The 24,329-nt window shown below is 40.0% G+C and overlaps 1 protein-coding gene across 16 annotated transcripts in view; it reads right to left on the bottom strand.

Annotated features, from left to right (window-relative positions):
• Positions 1 to 24,329, bottom strand: part of LOC145536268 (uncharacterized) — a 235,421-nt gene that overhangs the window by 83,709 nt on the left and 127,383 nt on the right. For 14 of the 16 annotated variants that reach the window (XM_081565304.1, XM_081565301.1, XM_081565309.1 and 11 more), the window contains one exon: positions 22,945 to 23,162. The exons of the other annotated variants lie outside the window; for them this stretch is intronic. The gene's annotated coding sequence lies outside the window, so the exon portion shown is untranslated. The remainder of the gene's footprint in view (positions 1 to 22,944; positions 23,163 to 24,329) is intronic. 16 annotated transcript variants of the gene reach the window in all.

The following is a 24,329-nucleotide window of genomic DNA, read 5'->3' as shown; positions in this document are numbered from 1 at the left end:
TGAATCCCATAACAGATGCACAACCGATGCCTGTTGAATTAATATAATAGAGTCAGAGAGACAAGGCTCATGTGAAGAGGGGCAAAGCTCAGAATCAACACTGGTTGAACAGCTCCTATGATGATGAGCACTTTACTTGTGTTAGTACTTTTACTCATTGCAGCAGACTTGTGTCAGATAGGTGTTATTCTGATTTATTTTTTTCAGAGGGGAAAACTGGTATTCAGAAAAGTTAACTTGACTCATTCAAGATCCAAGAGCAGAGCCTTGACTCAACCACTGACTGCCCTGGCTCCAGAGACCAGGTCATTTTCAGTACACAACCCTGTCTCAAATAGGTAGCAGGAAGTGGGAATCCTTTAAGAGTGTGAGTCCTTTCCTATTACAAAGATCTGAAAGGGGTTCCAAGGAGACACCTGGAAGGAGCAGAAGGCCCTCATGGTTCTGCTACCACATGGCACTCCGACTGACACCCTATATATTTGAAAGTCGAGATTATACATTGAGCACCAGTGCCACGGTAGGCAATGGGAAATCAGAAACCATCATCTCTAACAGGAGCCAATTCGGCATTACTGAGGTATGACCACAGGATCTTCATCAGTGAAACCCAAGTCTTTGTGTGCAATTGCTCTCTTGTGGTTTGGGCCATGGTGAATGTTTGGTTGGCCCAGTAAGCAAGTGGAAGTCTCTCAGTCGTGTCTGACTCTTTGTGACCCCATGGACTGTAGTCTGCCAGGTTCCTCGTCCAAGGAATTTTCCAGGCAAGAACACTGGAGTGGGTTGCCATTCCCTTCTCCAGGATAACTTCCCGACCCAGGGACTGAACTCAGATCTCCTGCATTGCAGGCATATTCTTTACCATCTGAGTCACCAGGAAGCCCCAGTAAGCAAGAGGGAAGGCAAATAACTCTATAGCTTCAAGCCTGTGAATGAGAAATAATACAAGTAAATGCATCACCAACCAGAAATAAGTTTGCAATGACTGACAAATAGGCTGAGAGGATGCCTAAACGAACAGGTGCTATTTCCATTTTGCAACATCAACAGTTTAAAACATAAAAACACGATGGAGACTGTTATACCTTGGCCTCTTCCCATTCTAGAAAAGATGGCAAGGGAAAAAAGCTAGTCTACATCCATGCAATCCATCTACAGAAGGTTTCCATCAGTCTTGGCACTAACTTTTCCCCCATCACATCCCAGAAGAATTCATATTTATGGACAAGGCTTGAGGAGCATGGTGCAAGTCAAAAATATAAACTCTAAGTATACTCACTGGGTTACAAACTGCCCAGCCATTGTTCAATACATTTTGTGAGGAAGGCAAACGACGGTGAGAGCATGCTGCCTTTGGGTTCAGAGACTGAAAAATAGTGTGATGTACAAATGCTCACACTTTGAACAACATGAACACAGCCTGGCTATTAAGTTTAATACTAGAAAGCACTGCTGTACCTTTAAACACAGAGATTTCTCCCCGCTCACATTGCTTAGCTTTTCTTTCTACAAAGTCAGGGAAACAAAGACTTGACAACTTTGACAGGAACTCAGAAACGCTACATTCCATCTCTAAATTTCTATGTCTCTTGACTTGCTGACAACCTTTTGATGATGTGTAAAGTATCAAATCTGAAATGCATGGCAGATTTCGCAAATGCAGGGATGCTCTCAAGTTAGCCCACATTCAGGGGAATCTATCTGAGAGCTGCAAGGGCAATTGGATTTGTATGTGTAATTTGATAATATTGTGTTTCAGAAAGAGACACATATAAAGCTTTGTGTCATGATACTGTCCTCTCAATGAAATGAGAAATACAGTGTCAAAAAACCAGAATATAAAAAAGAATGTGTGTGTGTATATATATATATAAAAGAATGTGTGTGTGTGTGCACGTGTGTGTGTGTGTATATATACATATGCATATACATGGAGAACTAAATCACATTGCTGTACAGAAGAAATTAACACAGCATTGTAAATGAACCATACTTCAATTAAAAAAAACATTTTAACAACACAGCTGAGGAAATGTTAACATTCAGGTCAATGCATAACCATGTGTCCAAATTCAGCATTAATTTATCCATCACAAAATCCTCACGTCTAAGGTTAACCGCCCTGTGCTTGCTGGCACGCTGTGTCTCCTGAAATACAAAGGATTCAAGGCACAGTAATCAGTATGTGTCAGGCTCTCTGATCAGGCTTTCAGTGAAGACCAAACTCTACCCATGTCTCTAGTTATGTCTATTTATGGTGCCAAAATCCAAAGACAAAAATGCTGTAAACAAGCTGTTGAGTCTCTCCCAGCAAAAACGGAACACAGAGGACATTTATTATAATAGATATGAATAAATCACTCTTCCAACTGTCTCAGGTAGGCAAGCCAAAAAACACTTCACTATCCAGTACTAAAATATCTGTTAGGAGGGCTTTTTTTCCCCTCATTTTCCCAATCTGTATTTTCCATTTATTCTTTCACTGAAAGAAAATATATGTGGGAGGTGGGAATAGCAATCAGTCATAAAGTTTAAAGGAATACTTATGTCAGAAAACTCTTGGCATTAGAATCCTTAGTAGAGTTTAGAGCCAACTTTTTGAAAATTAAATTTCGTAAGGAAAATGTGAGTATGAATATAATAACCATTCTGTTCATCCGTGACACTGTTTAAATTAAAAAACGGATGTTTCCACCCAGACAGATTTTAGAGGAAGGAAAACAAGACTCCAGGTTGGTCAGTTGGAAAACAAAATTGGTAAGAGAAGGAAAATTGGGAGTCAGAGTAGTATTTAGAAAAAGAGGTTGGGAAGAAAGGCAAGACGCCCCATGGATGCCATTATCTGACCTGAGATTTCTGTGGTGAGGATCAGGCTCCCCTTTCCCAAGATCCACATCATCTCACTCCTCACTTCCCCTCCAACTCTTGTTCTCCTTCTTATCTGGCAACTCTTTATCCAATCTCCCTGGCAGGAAGCCTAGCTCTGTCTTATCACAGTTTATGGGTCCCCTCAGGACCTAAGCTTATGAAACTCATCTTTCTTCCTGTTCCCTCACCCCTCATTGTGACACTCCTTTCCACAGGACGCAGCTGCTCAAAGGATCAAGATTGCCAAAGAAGATAAGGAACACACATGAACAAGGAAGGTATAAGCTGAGGCCAGGAGCACAGTGGCCTCTGTTCACTCCCATCCACTAGGACATCTGCCCACAGTGTCATCCAGGCCCCATGTGAAATCTGTGAGACATACTTGATACCACTGGTCTCTCTCCAGGTCTGCACTTGGTAGTGAGGAAGAGTTTCCCTTGGAAAATCTTACTGATGGCTTTATTTCTTTGTTGGCTTTTTACTGGGGTGTAACAGCACCCCCTGATGGCTCAGACAGTAAAGAGTCTGCCTGCAATGCAGGAGACCCAGGTTTGATTCCTGGGTCGGGAAGATCCCCTGGAGAAGGAAATGACAACCCACCAACTCCAGTATTCTTGCCTGAGAATCCCATGGACAGAGGAGCCTGGTGGGCCACAGTCCATGGGGTCACAAAGAGTCGGACACAACTGAGCGAGTAATACTTAACAGCACACATGGGGCTTCCCAGGTGGCTCAGTGGTAAAGAACCTGCCTGCCAATGCAAGAGACACAGGAGTCTTGGGTTTGATCCTTGGGTTGGGAAGATCCTATGGAGAAGGGAATGGCAACCCACTCCAATATTCCTGCCTGGAGAATCCCACGGACAGAGGAGCCTGACAGGCTACAGCCCATGGGGTCGCAGAGTCAGACACAACTGAGCAATTGAGCATGCATGCCCACAACAGTACAAAAACACTAGCTGTATAAAGTGTACAAAAATGTTTCCTTCAAAGGTGTTTTACCAATGTATACACTGTGTGACCACAACCCAGATGGAGATCTAGAACACTTCCGGTGCCCCACGAGGCTCCTTCATGACCCTTCATCACTACATCCTTCGCTCCCCACACCCCAGAGCAGGAACCACTATTCTGACTGCCATCACCATAGCTTATTCCAACCTCATCTTGAACATCATGTACAGCTTGCACCCTCTGTCTGGCTTCTTTCATTCACCATAACACATGGGAGACCTATCCGTGTAGCTGCATATACTAGCAGTTCTTTTTCCATTGCTGTGGAGCTTTCTATTCTATGAACACAGCAAAATTTATTCTCCATTTCTACTCCTGATGGACATTTGTGTCATTTTCAAGTTGGTGCTATTATAAATGAAGCTGCCGCGAACTTTCTTGACCACGGTTTTTATGATTTTTGTTTCGTTTTGTTGATCGACAGAAACATTCATTTCTCTCAGGGATATACGTGGGGGTGTAAAATTGCTGGATCGTAGGATTGGCATTTGTTTACAGTTAGTAGACACCACAGGGCTCCCTTTTGAGAAGTTCAGATACCCTTTGTAGCAAAAGGTTAAATCTCTTCACAAACCCTGGGTCAACTGGCTTCATAATGCTTCTGCCAACAGTAAACACTTAGTTACAGAGAAACATATTGAATAGAAGCCAGGCAAAAGTGTCATGTTTCTTCCAGAAACTAAGCCCTGCTTATTGGCCACCAATGGCACACATCTATAGGTTTATCCCCAAGGAGAAAAATGAGAATCTTAAGCATCAGAGATTTGATTCTCCCCAAGTTGCAATCTAATTATGCAGTATACCAAGCCTGTAAACAAGCTTCAGCTACTTGCCCATTCACCAAGACATTTAATTAGCTGTTTCTGTTCTCACTGCCCTAGTCCCTCTGGAGATACAGAGGTAATAAAATAAATGAATTAAACATTTTTTAATATTCACTTGGCAAAATGTGTCACTTGGTCTGTAATTAAGTAAATGGTTATATCTGAGACAGGCTAGCTTATACGTATTTAAATTCTCCCCCCAATCAATTGTGTTGTTGCAGTATGGAGTACAGAGTTTTCACACAGTGGACACTGGTCTCATGATTACTTACTTGTTTTAGGTGTCTGTAATTCTATGTGGGATTGTAGCAGGAAGGAAGAAAAGACAAAAGGAAGAACAGTAAAGAAGAGAAAGAAGGGGTAAGATAAATGGAGGAAGAAATGAAGGAAGTGTTTATCGTGTAGCAATTTTACACTCACATTCCAATCCAGATTGCCTCCAACCCCACCCTTCGCTGCATCAGTGTCATGACCCACACATGATCACAAAGGTTGAAAAGACTGAGTTTGCCATTGCAAGTATCCCCTATCTTTCAAAAGTTCCCTTTATGGCCACTTTCTTTTTACAAAAGACCTACGTTAGCACCTGTTTTTGTTAACCTAAAGAAATCCAAAGAGGAGTCTCACTTTTAGGAGAAAAGGCAAAAAGTGAAAACAGCGCTCAGCGTTTGTTTTACAAGGAGCAGGTTACAAAGGCAGCGAGCATCCCCAGTGGTGAGTGTCCCCGCCAAGCTTCTTCTCAGGCCCCGCGCTCAGCATCTCAGCAGCCAGCTGCCACGCTTTCACCCAGCTCTGTGAGTGCCAGGGCTTTACCTCCATTTATTTGGTGCATCCCTTAGTAAGATGTGTCCTAAGGTCATTGCTTCCTGAAAGTTTTCATAGGGACACTCTACTTTCAAATAGTAGGGGAAACCTGCAATCAACCTTGTTCTCAGGAATCTCAATGGCTTTTGACATATTATGAGCAGAATCACCTCCCCCTGAATTCTAAAAATATTGCTCGATGGATGTTATCTCAAAACACAGAAGACAGACATCAATAGATCAGACAAATACTCCAATGACTTAAATCCTACCTATCCACCCAGGGGAAAGTGAAGAAATGTTTCTATGTAGCGGTGGTGTTGATTTTTGCTGGCTTATACTATTCGGTATGTGCAGAAATACAGGAAGCTGACAGAGATAAGAGCTGCAAATCATGTAATAAAAAGCTATGTTCTAGAAGCCGTGTCAATTTCATAAGCCAAACAACAGGAAATACTATAAGCCAGGTGATTATTAGAGTGGGTTTGCTTAAGGTGGAATACAAGAAAAACTATGTCAAATCATAGGGCTCAGAAAGACTTTAGACATCACCAGAGATAAGAAAATTCTTGACTGAAAGGTGAAATAACTTGCGTAAAAGAACAGGAAGAAGAAAATTAGTAAGAATTGAGTGGCTGGGGACTTTTCCTTGTGGTCCAGTGGCTAAAACTTTGCACTCGCAATGCAGGCAGCCCAGGTTCAATACTTGGACAAGGAACTAGATCCCAGATGCCACAATTAAGAGTTTTCATGCCACAACTAAACATTCCACGTGTTGCAACTAAGATCCAGCTCAGCCAAAGACATAAATAAATAAATACTTTTTAAAAAAGGAATTGAGAGGCTATAATGGCCATTATGTGTCACACATAATACATGCTAACTATGTCCACATATATGTGCTTGTGTGCGGGTGGATGTGTGTGTCCTGCTCTACAGATATGATTATTCCCAGCTCACAAGCTAGGAAACAGTTAACAGCAGTTACCTCTGCGAATGGGCAGCAGAAGTAGGATGTGTAATATCAATTTTCACTTAATAAATCTATTTATCTCAAAATAGTTTTTAAAGATGATTGCTTGAGGACAGTAATAATGTATTATTTTTAACTTAAAAACTTAAGAGTCTGAAAGAAAGATAAAAATCCCAACTTCATAAAAGATCATTAAATCTGACTATTAAAAAACTCTTCTGCATGGGAAAATCACCAACAAATGACAATTTTGTTGAGGATTTTTGCATCTATACACAGAGATACTGGCCTGTAATTTTCTTTATATGTAGTATCTTTGTCTGGCATTGGTATCGGGGTAACTGTGGCCTCATAGAATGAATCTGGGAGTGTTCCTTCCTCTTCAATTTTTTTTTTTGAATAGTTTGAGAAGGATGGGCTTCCCTTGTGGCTCAGCTGGTAAGAACTGCCTGCAATGTGGGAGACCTGGGTTCGATCCCTGGGTTGGGAAGATCCCCTGGAGAAGGGAAATGCTACCCACTCCAGTATTCTGGCCTGGAGAATTCATTCCATGGACTGCATAGTCCATGGAGTTGCAAAGAGTCGGATGTGACTTGCACTGCACTTGAGAAGGATAGGTATGAATTCTTCTTTATATGTTTGGTAGAATTCCCCTGTGAAGCAATCTGCTTTTGGACTTTTGTTTGCTTAGAGTTTTTTTTTTTTTTTTTAATTACAAATTCAATTTTACTACTAGTGATCAGACTGTGCAGGTTTCTATTTCTAACTGACTCAGTCCTAAAAGGCTGCATATTCTAGAAATGTATTCATTTCTTCTAGGTCGACCAATGTGCTGGCATATAACTCTTTGTAGTGTTCCCATGATTCTTTTTGCATCTCTGCGAAACTGGTTGTCATTTCTCCTCTTTCATTTCTTATTTTATTTGGATCCTCTCTTCTTGATGAGCTTGGCAAGAGGTTTATTAATTTTGTTTATCCTAAAAACAAAACAGCTCCTGCTTTCACTGTTTTTTTTCCTATTTTGGGGGGCTGTCTGTATTATATTTATTTCCTCTCTGATCTTTGTTACTTCCTTCCTTTTGCTGACTTTGGGCTTTGTCTGTTCTTTTTCTAATTCCTTTAGATGGTAGGTTAGATTGAGATTTTTCTTGGTTCTTGAAGGTGGCCTGTATTGCCATAAACTTCCCTCTTAGAACTGCTTTTGCTGCATCCCATAGGCTTTGTAAAGCTGTGCTTCCATTTTTACTTTCCTTGATGTAGTTTCAGAGTTCCTCTTGATTTCTTCATTGACTTATTGGTTTTTTAATAGCATGTTGTTTAGCCTCCACATGTTTGTGCTTTTCTCATTTTTATTCCTGTAATTGATTTCTAGTTTCATATCAGTGTGGTCAGGAAAAATGCTTGATACAATTTCTGTCCTCTTAAATATCGTGAGACTTGTTTTGTGGCCTAGTGCATGACCTATCCTGGAGAACATTTCAGGTGCACTTAAAAAGAATGTGAATCCAGCTGTGTTTGCATGGACTGTCCTATAGATATCTATTAAGTCCAAATGGTGGTGTGTTAAAGTCTCCAACTATTATTATATTAATATTATTGCTAACACGGTCAATATTTTAATGCAATATTTTAAAAATCAAAATAAATGCCAAAAAGTTCATGATGGAAAAAAATAAAATTATTAATAAAGAGAGGTTGTTGTTTCATGACCTGTAATATTGGGCAATATTGTTTCTACAGCCTTGGAAGATAGAGACAGTGTCTCCCTCTAGAACAGGTGGCTGGCTTGCTTGCTGTCCAATATCATAAAGACAAGTCTGCATTTCTCCAAAGAAGATATACAGGTGGCTAACAAGCAGATGAAAAGATGCTCAACATCACTCATTATTAGCGAAATGCAAATCAAAACTACAATGAGATACCACCTCACACCAGTCAGAATGGCCATCATCAAAAAGTCTACAAACAATAATGCTGGAGAGGGTGTGGAGAAAAGGGAATGCTCTTGCACTGTTGGTGTGAATGCAAATTGCTACAGCCACTATGGAAGACAGTATGGAGATTCCTTAAAAAGCTAAAAATAAAACCACTATATGATCCAGCAATCCCACTCCTAGGCATATACACTGAGAAAACCTAAACTGAAAAAGACACATATACCCCAATGTTCATTGCAGCACTATTTACAGTAGCTAGAACATGGAAGCAACCTAGATGTCCACTGACAGATGAATGGATAAAGAAGCTGTGGTACATATACACAATGGAATACTACTCAGCCATAAAAAGAACAGATTTGAGTCAGTTCTAATGAGGTGGACAAACCTAGAGCCTATTATACAGAGTGAAGTAAGTCAGAAAGAGAAATATAAATATCACATACTGACACATATGTATGGAATCTAAAAAGATGACACTGATGAATTTATTTTCAGGGCAGCAATGGAAAAACAGACATAGAGAACAGACCTATGGACATGGGGGGATGGGAGGAGGGAGAGGGAGAGATGTATGGAGAGAGTAACATAGAAATTTACAATACCATATATAAAATAGATAGCCAGTGGGAATTTGCTGTATGACTCAGGGAACTCAAACAGGGGCTCTGTGACAATCTAGAAGGGTGGCATGGGGAAGGAGATGGGAGGGAGATTCGGGAGGGAGGGGACATGGTTGTACCTATGGCTGATTCTTGTTGATGTATGACAGAAAACCACAAAATTCTATAAACCAATTATCCTTCAATTAAAAAACTTAAAAAAAAGATAATGTGTACATCTGGAGCAAAGTTCAGGCAGGTTTCCTTGTAGCCCATTATACAAGCTATTTTCATTTCCTAAGATTGCAGTTCTTCAGCTGTGACACAAACCTACTTTGTGTGAAGCACCCACCTGGGCCACAACACGTCGCCTTTGTGGGACTTGGCAGGCAAGGGAAAGTGGCACAAACATGAACCTCGTGCTTCTTGTTGTGCTGTGAGTAATAAAGATATTTGTCTCTGATTCGGTATTCCATGTCTTCTGATTGTATCCAGGAAATCCACACTAACTGTTGGTTGCTAGTCGGGAAAAAATTATAGACTCTGCAGTTTGTGACAAGAATGTTTCTTTTCTCCCATTTCAGGGAAAAGGAATAGTTCAAGTAGACATTTGGGGTTCCGAGAGAAGCAAAAGCCTGTGTTAACTTCAAAGGTAGAGTACACAAAGAGAGATAGCTAAAGACAGAGAAGGGGATTGAGGCTGGAGCTGAAAGAGTCTTATGTGCCATGCAAATGATTTGAACTTTGGTCCATGGGCTTCATGCAGCCAGTAGAATGTTTTAAGCCAAAATACAACAGTTTCACATTTGTTTATGATAAAGATCACTCAGTGGCAAAGTAAGGTGTTGACAGAAGTCAGGAAGAACCATTAGGAAGCTGCTGAAATAGTAATAAAAATAATAATAATTAAAAATGCAAATATGTATTAGTCCCTAAGTGCCAGACACTGTGTAGGATTCCCAGCTATTATTATATTCTTTATTCCAGTTAGAAATTATTATCTAGATTTTATACATTAGGGAAATGAAGTGTACAGAAGTAAATTAACTTGTTCAAATAAATGGCAGAAACTAGATTGAGACTTGAGCTATCTGACTCCTGATTGTAAGTTCTTAAACACAATCTGAATAGGGGTTTAATTAAATATACTCAACTACTGACATTTAAGTTCTTACATTGTGAACTTCTGTCCAATATGGACAGAATCTCTTTATATCCCATTGAATGTTTATGTCTGCCTACATTTACCCTGTAAGTTCTAGCTGTCTTTGGCCCACACTACCTTTCAAGTAAATTTTGCCATGGTTATTTTACTTCCTTCAAAAACATTACCTTGTTGTCAAATGGGTTAAACTCCCCGTAGTTTGATTCTTGTCCACATCGAATCAAATTCCCAAGATATATTTTTATAACTTTATTGGCCTTCCTAGTGTGGGAAAACTTTCTAATTGAGTATCAGTATAAAATTTAATGAGCCTGCTGTTTATTCTCTCTTCCAGGCCATTAATGAAGACTTAAAATTTTCTCTCTTTCTGTGCCATCAGGTGTTACAAATTAATGCAATCTTCAGACTGCTAGGAGATTCTATTTTTATTGAGAAATGTAAGTAGAAAATGCTAATTAGGCAAGCCTGTAAAAGATTACCAAACCTAATACATATTGATTGCTTCATATGGATTCTATTAGTAAGTGATATCAATCATCCTTACATAATCTGAAATTCCTAGCATAATATAAATGTGAAATGATTTACAATTCATTTCATTTTTGTCAACTCATTATGATTTATTACTTTTATTACTATTTTTAATACAAAAGGAAGTTTCCATGATATAGAACAACACACTATAGTAAGAAACAACATGATGAAGGAAAATTAGATGGAGCTACTCAAATCTTCATGGAAGAAAATATCAAACTATTTTATAAATACATAACTTCATTTTCTACTTAATGGTTAGGACTATAAACTATTAGTTTATTTGAGAAATTGGACTATTTGATGTTGGTAGATATTTACTCTTCTTTTATAATGGCTTTATTTAGATTCAACTCACATGCCATACAATTCACTCCCTTAAACCCTACACCTTTTAATTACCTCTTGATTCCCACATCTCTTTCAGATCTAGCTAATCACTAACTACTTTCTGCCTCTATGACTTTCTTCTATGACTGGCTTCTTTCGCTTAGCATATTTTCCAGGTTCATCCATGTCGTAGCATGCATCCGTATTTCATTTCTTTTTGTAGCCAAATAGTATTCCATTGTATGGACGTGCCACATTTTGTTTATTCATTCATCAGTTGACAGACATTTGGATATTTTTCACTTCTTTGCTATCATGACTAATAGTACTACGAACAGCTGTGGACAAATTTTTATGTATATGTGGTTTCTTTTCTCTTGGATGTAAATATATATAGGAATGGAACAGCTGAGTTAAATGACAAACCTATATTTAACTTTTTGAATGAACACCATATTGTTTTCCATAGAGGCTGCACCATTTTACATTCCCACCAGCAGTGTATAAAAAGGTTCCAATCTTTCCACATCTGTGCCAACAATTGATTTTTTTTTATCATGCACATCCTAGAAGGTATGAAGTGGTATCTAACTGCAGTTTGACTTCCATTTCTCTAATGATTATTGATGTGGAGCTTCTTTTCATGTTGTTGGCCAACCGTATACCTTCTTTGGAGAAATGTCTATTCAGATCCATATGCCCATGTTTAACTGGGCTGTCTTTTTATTATTGAGTTGTAAGAGTTCTTTATATATTCTAGATATAAGTCCTTTATCAGAAATGTGATTTGCAAATAATATATCTGATTCTGTGGGTTGTCTTTTGACTTTCTTAGCAGTGCCCTTTGAAGCATTCAAGTTAATGAAGTCTAATTTATCTTATTTTCCTTTTGCTGTTTGTGCTTTTGGTATTAAGAATTCATTGCCAAATCTAAGATCACAAAGATTTACTTCTATGTATTCTTCTAAGAATTTTTATAGTTTTTGCTCTTACATTTAGGTCTTTGGTCCCATTAATTTTTAATATGGTAAGGATACAACCTCATTCAGTTACATGTAGCATCCTTGTTAAAAATCACAATACCTACATATTTATTTTTAAAGTAACCTAGCTATACATTTGTTTCTTTCTGTCCATAAAGTTTTCTTTCACCTTATTTTTGGAGACATTACTCCTATTTTTTCCTTCTTCACTTGTGGCTCTTTGAGGAAGGCATGATCATGATACATAATTATCCCTAGTCAAACAAAACATTTCATTTCTTCAATTGCAATGATTGGTTCAGGGATAGGCATGTGACTCAAATTACACCACTAATCCCAGTCAGAGTCAATCCCCAGACTTGGTGGGAGCTATGGGAAAGATTTTTTCCTTTGGATTTGAACTTAGGGTTATGAAGACCTGGAGTTTTTGACTGGCACAAGGACTCTAGAAATGAAGCCAACACAAAAAAGTGTAGACCCAAAGAAAGAGAGAAAGTAAGTACTAATGATATGACTTGAATCCCTGGGTTAATCTTTTCCTAGTACAAGTTCTCTGGAATTTTCAGTTAGGTGACTAATAGGTTTCTTTTTAGGCTTACACTACCTTGAGGTGGGTTTTCACCTCTTACAGAAAAAGAGTCCTAACTAATATGTAAGCCAAGTGGCCTTTTAAACACAGAGAAGAGAAATGTTTTATCCATCGCTCCTTTCCAATAATAAAGCCAGTTGAAAATTTCAGGGGCTTCACGTGTCCCTTAATGGAACGAACATAGGCAGGCACCACATATATTCAGAATAACCATGACTCAAGCTCCTTAGATGAAAGCTGATTAATGATCCTTTAAATTAAAGAGTGGAATTTTGGTTTTCAGTGCCAGGTTGTATTTGTGTATCTTGCAGAGTGTCTACCACATGATAGGCTCTTGATAAAGATAATAGATGGGTAAATTAATTGAAAAGTGTCCTTTCTCCTTGCAAAGTCTTGGTACAAAGTGCTAATCCCATCCAGTTCTTCCCAGCGACATGACCCTAAGTATGGCCCCATTTGGGCTGTATTAGCCAGTTATTGCTGCCTACCAACCAACCACACTCATGTGTCTGTGAATTGGCTGAGTTTAGGTGCTGTCTTTTGGCTTCTAATAGGCTGTTCTGCTTCAAGCTGTAGACCCAGCCAGGCTTGCTTTTCTGTGGGCTGGGCTCTGTTCTGCTCAATGTGTCTCATCCTTTAGCCCAGGACTAAGAGTTACCAACTTCCCAAGAGAAGCTTTTCTCATGGTGACAGCAGATACACAAGCATGCATGTCCAGCCTCCAAGCATGCTTAAACACTTTGCTTGCACCATGCTTGCTAACATCTCATTGGCCAAAGTAAGTTACAAGACTGAACACAACATCAGAAGAATAGGGAAATGTATTCCTCTAGCAGAGATGGGGAAAAGGAAGATTATGTTATCAACAGAAATTCTACTATAGTGTGGAGAACCATATTCATGTCAAGAGTTAGTTCTTTTTTTTTCATTGGGAAAAAAACCCACCATTGATTACTTTAATTGTTTCATTCACTTATTCATTCAATTATTCAAAAATCTACTAATGCTGTATGTTTTAAATAGGAGGGCTAAAAGAACTTCTCAGAATAAATCTACACCTATATTCCAAGGTTGACCTTTTTTTCTCAAGGACAGCTCCAACCCAGCCTGTACCATCCTCTCCTGGACAATGATTCAGCAGCCTGATGACCCTCAAGGAAGAATACAAGGAAAGCAGGGAGAAACATGGCTGGGATGACAACACACTTTGTTTCCCCATCGTTGTACATCTGAATTATCCCAGTGTTGATAAAGCACTACCTAAATTCCAAACTAAGCCCTCATTGTGTTCACTGGTGCTGCCAACATAATCCAGTGTGGCTCCTTTGTGTTCCACAATAAAGAAAGGCTTCCATAAATCCACCCTCTTGCAAGGGGAAGCTGCAAGAGCAGATGCACCGCCTGGGATGGCTTCCAGGACTTGACAGTGCTGGGTTGGCAGCAGCTTCTGCTGCCACCTGGAGAGGTCCACCTGAACAGATGCAGTTGCCTGTTCCCCCACATCTTAACCACTATTCATGTCCCCTGAGGCACAGAGGTTTGACTCTTCCACTTAGCAATTCATCCTACAAATCTCTCCTTTGTCACGAAGATTAAAATCTCCAAATTATGTGCCACTAACTACATGCTTGTGAGGGCCAGCTGTCAAAGTGTCAGGCATTGAAAGTTGTTAAACATAGCCTATATTTGAAATTAAGTTATATAAACTTACAATTAAACTATTTTAAAAGCAAAATTAATACTCAAAACTCATCACTTTCTAATCATTAAGTACATGGTATGATCATGCTTTGGGGGTCCAGTACACCTATTGTAACTGTATGGTGGAAATACCATATAATGGGGGGGGGTACTGGACCTATCACTTCCTAATTTTGCAATCCATGACACTACACCAGTAGCTTCAAATATGCCACAGTGGGAGTATTTACAAGAGAAACCAGATCTTTCCCCCTAGAGAATTGGTTAGTCGATGTTTTTGTTGTTCAGTCACTAAGCTGCATCCAACTCTTTGCGACCCCAGGGACTGCAGTACACCAGACTTCCCTGTCCTTCACCATCTCCCGGAGTTTGCTCAAACTCATGTCCACTGAGTCGGTGATGCCTCTCAACCATCTCATCCTCTGTCATCCCCTTCTCCTCCTGCCTTCAATCTTTCCAGCATCAGGGTCTTTTCCAATGAGTCAGCTCTTCACATTAGGTGGCCAAGGTATTGGAGTTTCAAAACCGGCCCTTCCAATGAATATTCAAGTCAGTGTTTATAAGCATGTAACTAATGATCTCCATCATCTACTTTATTTAATAAAGGCATATTTCCACTTTACAAATATTAACCCCTTTTAATCTTCAGAACAAACCCACAAAACAGGTGCTACTGTTGACACTATTTTGCTGAGGCAAAGAGAGGTTAAGTAACTTGCCCAAGCTCACAGAGCTACTAAGTGGGCATTCTGTTTCAGGCTCCGTGTCTTTAATCAGTGTGTGTGCAGCCCTTTCCTTTTGTGAAAAAAACCGTACATCCTAGGGAACACTCTACCTTCACCCAGAATTAGAGCTTGAGTTGTTTTCATCACCCCCAACCTCCTTAATATTCTCACTCCTTGTTCCAGGCCCACTGTGGGAGCTGGTATCAACCTACAGAGTTCAAGGCCCAGATCCAGGAGTGTCCACCTGGGTTCCCACGTGCAGTGCAATTCCTCCATTACCTCTCTCTTCCTGTTCTCATCCCTTGATGCCACTCTAGTTTGCCAACATTGCTACTTTCTGTTACTTTCATTTACTAGCACTGTGATTCATGAAAATTTTTTAAAACTGTCAGAGTCTTAAGTTTCTCCATCCCGACATTAGGGGTCAGAATGACTGGTAATATCCAGGCAAAAACTTAGCTCTGCATCAGATGAATGTGAGCTGAATTTGAATGAGCTCCTGCTTACCTTCACACCCTCTCCCCTCTTTAGCTTGTGCTGCAAGGATCCATCCCACCGACTTCATCCTGCCTAGAATGCTTTCTTGAGTCATCAGGAAAGTGATGGAGATCTGCTTCTAGGAAGGATTTCTTGGAGAGTAATAATTCCTGCTAACATGCAGAACAGCTAGATGGGCCTACTTGATCAATAGCAAGCCTTGTTCCTAGCACAAATTCAATCCATTTTGGCTGCTTCAGTGGGACCCCTGGGGCTTGGACACTATGGAAATTCAATTACTGACTTACACTTATTTTAGCTCTCTGAGTTCCTGGCTGACCTCAGTCCGTTATCCCTACCTCTCCAAGTGCCTTCTGCCACAAGTCAGCCTTCCTCTTTGTGACAAAAACTGCCTGTGGGTCTTTCAAGGCTACAGAGCCTGTTTTTCTCACTGTGGACTTTTAACCTCCGATTCAGGGCTCTTTCTCCCACTGGCCACAGACACAATGACTCTCTTGTGTTCAAACTTGGTAGCCCAGAGAAAGGTCTTTGAACAGTCAAAATGAGATACTCAGCATGAACTCTGTCAAATATATCAGGACTCAAGCCCTTCAATTTCTCTATAGCACAAGTCAGCCAGCTATCTCCATGAAGGGAGATATTAACTATTTCAGGCTCTGCAGGCCACACAGGCCCTGTTTTAACTATTTCCCTCTCCTGCTGTAGTGGGGAAACAGCCAGAAACAACATGTAAACAAATGGGAGTGCCTAGGTGCCAAATGAACTCTATGGATACTACAATATGAATTACATATAATGTTCACATGCCACCAAAATCATTCTTTTTTTTTTTTTTTTTTAGCCATCAAAAATACAAAACCATGCTTAGTTTGTGGGTTAAAGCAAAATGAGCTGTGGGCCAGACTCCCCCTTTGGCTGTAGTTTGTTGATCCCTGCTCTGAAGGAAATTGTCTATGGAACTAGAGTCTGGGGGATTAACCTCCCCTTTCCAGGTACCAGGCGCTGGGATTTAACACTTATGTCTGAGTCAACCTATCTGGTGTCCATATTCACTGGATGGCATCAGTTTGGGACAAGTACCTCTCAGCGGCCCTTTAAGTGTTCAAAAGGCAGAGAAAGTATTTTTTTTTTAACCACATCAGCTAACTATCCTTAAAATGTTTATAGAACAGAGATAGATTCACAGACATAGAGAACAGACTTGTGATTACCAAGGGGGAGGGGCAGGGAGAGAGAAACTAGGAGTTTAGGGTTAACATATACACACTGCTATATATAAAAATAGATAACCAACGAGAACCTGTATAGCACAGGGAACTATATTAAATATCTTATAACTTATATGGAATCAGTTCTGTTCAGTTGCTCCGTCGTGTCCGACTCTCTGCAACCCCATGGACTGCAGCACACCAGGCCTCCCTGAGTTTACTTAAACTCATGCCCATTGAGTCAGTGATGCCATCCAACCATCTTATTCTCTGTCGTCCCCTTCTCCTCCTGCCTTCAATCTTTCCCAACATCAGGGTCTTTTCAAATGAGTCAGCTCTTCGCATCAGGTGGCCAAAGTATTGGAGTTTCAGCTTCAGAATCTGTCCTTCCAATGAATATTCAGCACTGATTTCCTTTAGGATGGACTGGTTGGATCTCTTTGCTGTCCAAGGGACTCTCAAGAGTCTTATCCAACACCACAGCTCAAAAGCATCAATTTTTCAGCACTCGGCTTTCTTTATAGTCCAACTCCCACATCCATACATGACTACTGGAAAAACCATAGCTTTGACTAGACAGACCTTTATTGGCAAAGTAATGTCTCTGCTTTTTAATATGCTGTCTAGGTTGGTCATAACTTTTCTTCCAAGGAGTAAGCGTCTTTTAATTTCAGGGCTACAGTCACCATCTGCAGTGATTTTAGAGCCCCCCAAAATAAAGTCTGTCACTCTTTCCACTGTTTCCCCATCTATTTGCCATGAAGTGATGGGACCAGATGCCATGATCTTAGTTTTCTGAATGTTGAGCTTTAAGCTAACTTTTTCACTCTCCTCTTTCACTTTCATCAAGAGGCTCTTTAGTTCTTCTTCACTTTCTGCCCTAAGGGTGGTGTCATCTGCATATCTGAGGTTATTGATATTTCTCCCGGCAATCTTGATTCCAGCTTGTGTTTCTTCAAGCCCAGCGTTTCTCATGATGTACTCTGCATATAAGTTAAATAAGCAGGGTGACAATATACAGCCTTGACGTACTCCTTTTCCTATTTGGAACCAGTTTGTTGTTCCATGTCCAGTTCTAACTGTTGCTTCCTGACCTGCATACAGGTTTCTCAAGAGGCAGGTCAGGTGGTCTGGTGTTCCCATCTCTTTCAGAACTTTCCACAGTTTATTGTGATCCACACAGTTAAAGGCTTTGGCATAGTCAATAAAGCAGAAATAGATGTCTTTCTGCAACTCTCTTGCTTTTTTGATGATCCAGCGGATATTGGCAATTTGATCTCTGGTTCCTCTGCCTTTTCTAAATCCAGCTTGGACATCTGGAAGTTCACGGTTCACGTATTGCTGAAGCCTGGCTTGGAGAATTTTGAGCATTACTTTACTAGCATGTGAGATGAGTGCAATTGTACGGTAACTTGAGCATTCTTTGGCATTGCTCTTCTTTGGGATTGGAATGAAAACTGACCTTTTCCAGTCCCGTGACCACTGCTGAGTTTTCCAGATTTGCTTACATATTGAGTGCAGCACTTTCACAGCATCATCTTTAAGGATTTGAAATAGCTCAACTGGAATTCCATCACCTCCACTAGCTTTGTTCGTAGTAATGCTTCCTAAGGCCCACTTGACTTCACATTCCAGGATGTCTAGGTGAGTGATCACACCATCATGATTAACTGGGTCGTGAAGATCTTTTTTGTATAGTTCTTCTGTGTGTCCTTTGCCACTTCTTAATATCTCCTGCTTCTGTTAGGTCCACACCATTTCTGTCCTTTATTGTGCCCATCTTTGCATGAAATGTTCCCTTGGTATCTCTAATTTTCTTGAAGAGATCTTTCGTCTTTCCCATTCTATTGTTTTCTTCTATTTCTTTGCATTGATCGCTGAGGAAGGCTTTCTTATCTCTCCTTGCTACTCTTTGGAACTCTGCATTCAGATGCTTACATCTTTGCTTATTCTCCACTTAGATGACCACAAACTCTCCCTTTATTTCCCATAGACCATGAGACTACTTTTCTGAGAATGTGATATGGATTAATAGAGACCACAGAGCTGAGTTCTTGGGCTTAATCAATGGTCCTTTTTTATTTGGACAGTTGTATATGCATGTGAAGTTAGAATAAATAATTCAGGGAGATTCCCATGTACACTTCACCCATTTTCCCCAATGGCAATATTTTCCAAAACTGTAATGTAATATAACAATCAGGATACTGAAAGTTAAACAGTCTACTGATCTGATAAAGATTTCCCCAGTTTTATAGTCACGCTGTGTATTAATTTTATACAACTGGTCACAAATATAGGTCTACCACCACAGTCAAGATGCAGAATAGTTCCAACAACACAAGTGCAAGGATCCCTTGTGTTGCCCTTTTACAACCACACCCGAAATTAAGTCAAAATGGATCACAGATCTAGATGTAAACCACAAAACTGTTAAATTTCTAAAGATAACAAAGCAGAAAATCTGGATGGCCTTGGGTTTGGCAATGACTTTTTTAGACACAGCACCAAAGGCATGATCCATCAATGAAATAATTGGCAAGCAGGATTTCATTCAAACTAAAAGTTTCTGCTCTGCAAAAGACACTGTAAGAGAATGAGAAGACAAGCTATAGACTGGGGGGCTTCCTTGGTGGTCCAGTGGTTAAGAATCGCCTTGCATACAGGGGACACAGGTTCTATCCTTGGTCTGGGAAGATCCCACGTGCTGTGGGGCAACTAAACCCATGTGACACAACTACTGAGCCTGCGCACCACAACTACTAAAGCCCATGACCCTAGAGTCTGTGCTCCACAACAAGAGATGCCATTGCAATGAGAATGCCGCGCACCGCAACTAGAGAGTAGCCCCTGCGCTCCGCAACTAGAGAGTAGCCCCTGCGCTCCTTAACTAGAGAACACCAGAGGGCAGCAATGAAGACACAGCACAGTCAAAAATAAAGACATATTTTTTAAAAGCTATAGACTGGGAGGAAATATTTGCTGAAGACACATCTGATAAAGATCTGTTCTCCAAATGTACAAAGTCTTAAAACTCAACAATAAAACAAACAACCTGGTTAAAAAATGGGCGAAGACCTTAACAAACACCTCACTAGAGAACACATATACATGTCAAACAAGCATATGAAAAGATGCTCCACATCACGTCATCACAGGGAAATACAAATTAAAACAAGAAAATACTATTATACAGCTATCAGAATGGCCAAAATCCAGAAACTGACAACATCAAATGCTGACATGGATGTGGAAAAACAGGAACTCTCATTTACAGCTGATGAGAATGCAAAGTGACACAGCCACTTTGGAAGACAGCTTGGCAGTTTCTTAGAAAACTAAACATAGTCTTAGCATATGATCCAGCAATCATGCTCTTTGGTATTTACCCAAAGGAGTTGAAAACTTATGTCCATGCAAAATCCTGCACATGGATGTTTATAGCAGCTTTATCCATAACTGCCAAACCCTTGGAAGCAACCAAAATATCCTTTAGCAGTTCAATAGACAACTTAAGTGCAGTATATACAGACAGTGGAATATTATTCAGTGGTAAAAAAAATGAGCCATCGAGCCATGAAAAAATATGGCAGAAACTTAAATGCATATTGATAAGTGAATGAAACCAATCTGAAAAGGCTACACATGGTTTAATTCCACCTATATGGCGTTGTGACAAACACAAAGCTATGTCAACAGTAAAAAGATCAGTGGTGGCCAACTATTGGGGGAAGGGAAGGATGAACCAGCAGAGCACAGAGGATTTTTAGGGCAGTAACCACTGCATATGATACTATAATACTGGAGCCGTGCCATTATACATTTGTCCAAACCCATGGAAATGCAGTCTCTCTCTCCCTTCCCCTTTCTCTCCCTTATCAGAGTATACCTAGGGTTTCCTAGCACTGTTTCTCTCTGCTCATATATTTCAGAATTTTCTTTCTTTTTTTAGTTATCTTTGTTTCTTTGTGCTCAGAGCCATCCCTCCACAGACCCTAAATTTCCACATCCTCAGTTCAAGCCAGACCCAGAGAATTCTGATTCTCCTCTGAATCCTGATTCTCACGTCCTATGACAGAGGATCTGACTGCCATAGCTTGGAGCACATGTCATTCTCTAATAGTCAGCGGTGGCCAGTGGCTGGCAGGACAAGAAGGCACTTGTCATAGAGAACTGATATGACTGTCACCCTTGTGGGGTGGATCTTCATGGGCAGGTCAAATCTACCATAAGCAGTCTACACAAAGCCAGAGCCTAATCGGGTCATTGCGAGGCACTTTGTTAAACCATAATACTCTCTCCTCTAGTGGATTTAGACATTGAATTTCAAGTTGCAATGAAGACAGATTTGTGTTACATCTTACAGTGATGAAACCCACATAGATACATTGTAATTACATTAGTCTTAGAATCTACCTTTACCCAGTTTGGGCCTTTGGGACAGTGGCAAGGATAGAGCAAAATGAGGTTAGGACAGCCCCACAATGTATCCTAACCCTCTATATTATTGCCAATTCATGTTTAGCCCACAAATTCTGGGACATCTTTGGATGAGGATGGGGTAGTCCAGCTTCCTCCACTTTCTTACAATTTGTAAACGAAAAGAAATAGAGCTGGAGAAGGGCATCTAAAAACATTTGCTTCCTACTGACTAAGCTGTTATCCATGTATGAGTTTCCCAAATGAATAGATATAATGATGATGATGATGATGATAGTAATAATGATGACAAGGAACAAACTGGACTATATTTTGAAGGGGTCAGTAAAAAACCACACTCACTGGTATTGCTGTGTAATGTAGTTTGGTCTTAGATAGAAGTGGCTTCATTGAAGAAGTGACAGGCTTCTATAAATCATGGGTATGTTATATAAATATATATATTTATGTTATATATAAATATATATATTTAAGGACCAGTCTCTGGCTTCCTTTATATCATAAAAATGAAACAAAGACACTGAGAACTGACCACAAGTCCATACTCCAAAATAAAATTAATGTCAGTAAAAGTTTCTGGGCCTCTTCATTTTCTTTCCTAATATATGGATGAAAACATTTTTAGCGAGAGCTGCCAATTTTTAAAATTTGGTCTACTGGTATGTGGGTAAAAAGTATTACTTCTTATTCATTTTTATTTTCAGGTTCTATTTTTGGCCCTAATTTATATATTTTGACAAGAGAAATTTGTATCTCGATTGGGGGAATTAAGTAATTTTAATTTGATGGGACCCTAGGGAAGAAGACACTGCAGGTGAATGGTATTTTTTCAGAGTGTAGTTATCAGTGTTTATCTAAAAAGAAATGAGAAAATCAATCTTTTCTCTACAAGTAACTGGAAATAGATTTTGGTTGTATAATGAGGGTCAGGCAAAAGGCTTTTGGGTATAGATAGATGTAGGTGTTATTAGTTAAAATTAAGTCTTTCTTTTCAGTGTTTGCTATTTGGAAAGCTCAATAATAGCCCAATTATATCCCAAAGAGAAAGGCACAGTAAATTTCATTCCAATTGGATGTTCTAAGTTCACTGCTGACTTTTTAAAGTAAAGGCTCTGGATTATTCTCTTTTCTGGTTCAGTTACTCAAAATAATCACATAATTTTCCCATTTTTATCGTTACACTATAGTTCCTTGGATAATAATCACTAAAACAAACCAAAAAATGAAAAAAAAATCCCAAAGTGGTGGGGAAAGTCTGCTTAACTCATAAGCCCACAGAAGGTTTAAATCCTCCCCTCCCTGAAAAAATAAGTCAATATCTTCCCTCTTCAACATATCTAGGAATTTGCAAAACTGTTAGAGCTTAAAATTTGGGTCATGCAGCCCTGAAATAATCTCTCAGAACAGTGATAAGGTATGGCAGATGGGGTCACTGGTACAGTAGCCATCCCATTCCTCTTCTCCTTTGCCACTTTCTATTTAATAGGCTAGGGACTTTCCTGGTGGCCCAGTGGCTAAGACCCTGCACTTCGAATATAGGGGGCCCGGGTTCAATTCCTGGTCAGGGAACTTGATCTCATATGTTGCAACTGAGAGTTCACATGCCGCACCTAAAGATCCTGAGAGCCACAACCAAAGATCCTAAGTGCTGCAATGAAGACTAAAGATTCTGTATGCTGTGACTAAGACCTCGAGCAGTCAAAGGAATAAATAACTTTAAAATTAAAAAGATAGATTAAAAACAACTTACATTCTTAGTCTCTCCTACAGCTTCAAGTGTCCACGTGACACTGCTCCAGTCAGCTGGATGGAAGAGGAAGTCTGCTGGGAACTTCTGGAAAGGATCTTTCTTCCTTACAACAGGACAGATGTGCAGAGTACTCTCTGGTACAGCTCATTCACTCTTCCCACCCTGAATGTGGACATGGAATGCTCTGATGCGTAGAACTGCACCAGCTGTCATGTAACCTAAGGCAGAAAACACAATGGGCTGACAATGACAGAACCAAATGATAGGCCTTGCATCTTTGAAGGTTTTATCAAGCTATCACATCAAGACTTGGACAACCAGACGTCTTGGTGTATAATATAACTGAATTTCCTTATTGTTTAAACTACTGTTAGCTGTGAATTCTCTTACTATAGCCAAAGGTACTCCTAGCTGATACAAAGAGGGTAGAACTAAGATCTTGTAACATACTAGACTGATTATATTCAGAGACTAGGAGACTACACTAACGCCTTTCAGTCCCTTGTGCACAAAAATAAATAAGAAAATATAAGGTTGTTGTTGTTTAGTCGCCAAGTCATGTCCAACTTTTGCGATCCTTTGGACTGTAGCCCACCAGGCTCCTCTGTCCATGGGATTTCCCAGGCAAGAATACTGGAGTGGGTTGCCATTTCCTTCTCCAGGGGATCTTCCCCACTCAGGGATTGAACCCAGGTCTCCTGTATTGGCAAGTGATTCTTTACCACTGAGCCCACAGGGAAGCCCCAGAAACCCAACAGAATCTTTCCATCTGTGAAGTTACCTCAGTGCTTAACACAAATGCACATTCTTAGGAATGGGCAGCAAAACTCCAGGTATCTCTAACTACAACATCAATGTCTACCACTGAGATGGAAAGAACTGGGTTTAAATATGTCTCTTTTATGCAGTTAGGACAGAATAACATTCTCTGGAAACCTCCAAAGAAAAGATCTGATATTTCAAAGTTCTAAAAAGTTTGTCTTTTGCTGAGTTCATCCATTAAGAACAACCTGGAAGCAACATGCCTACATTAACCAAGAAGTAAATGCTTATACCATGTGACAGAGCCCCTCTGCCCTCAGTATTCCTGGGATGCCAGAGCCGCAGTCAACAGCAAACAGTAAGTGTCTGCACAGCTGCTCAACGAGAAAAGCTGTGCTAATGAGGAAGCTGCTAAGCGTCAAAATGGCAAGTGCAAGGAACGCATGTGCTTTCTGAAAAGCCAAGGCCTGGAGACGGTCCTAAGATGGCGGACGAATAGGACGGGAGACGACTTTCTCTCCCACAAATTCACCAAAAGAACATTTAGACACTGAGCAAATTCCACAAAACAACTTGCGAACGCTGGCAGAGGACATCAGACACACATAAAGGCAGATCATAGT

The sequence above is a fragment of the Giraffa tippelskirchi genome, chromosome X (genome assembly GCF_054371585.1).
Source record: "Giraffa tippelskirchi isolate mGirTip1 chromosome X, T2T-mGirTip1v1.2.pri, whole genome shotgun sequence".
Lineage (NCBI taxonomy): Eukaryota > Metazoa > Chordata > Mammalia > Artiodactyla > Giraffidae > Giraffa > Giraffa tippelskirchi.
The sequence above is the reverse complement of the archived record's forward strand: the minus strand, read 5'-3'. Positions and strand labels throughout refer to the sequence as shown.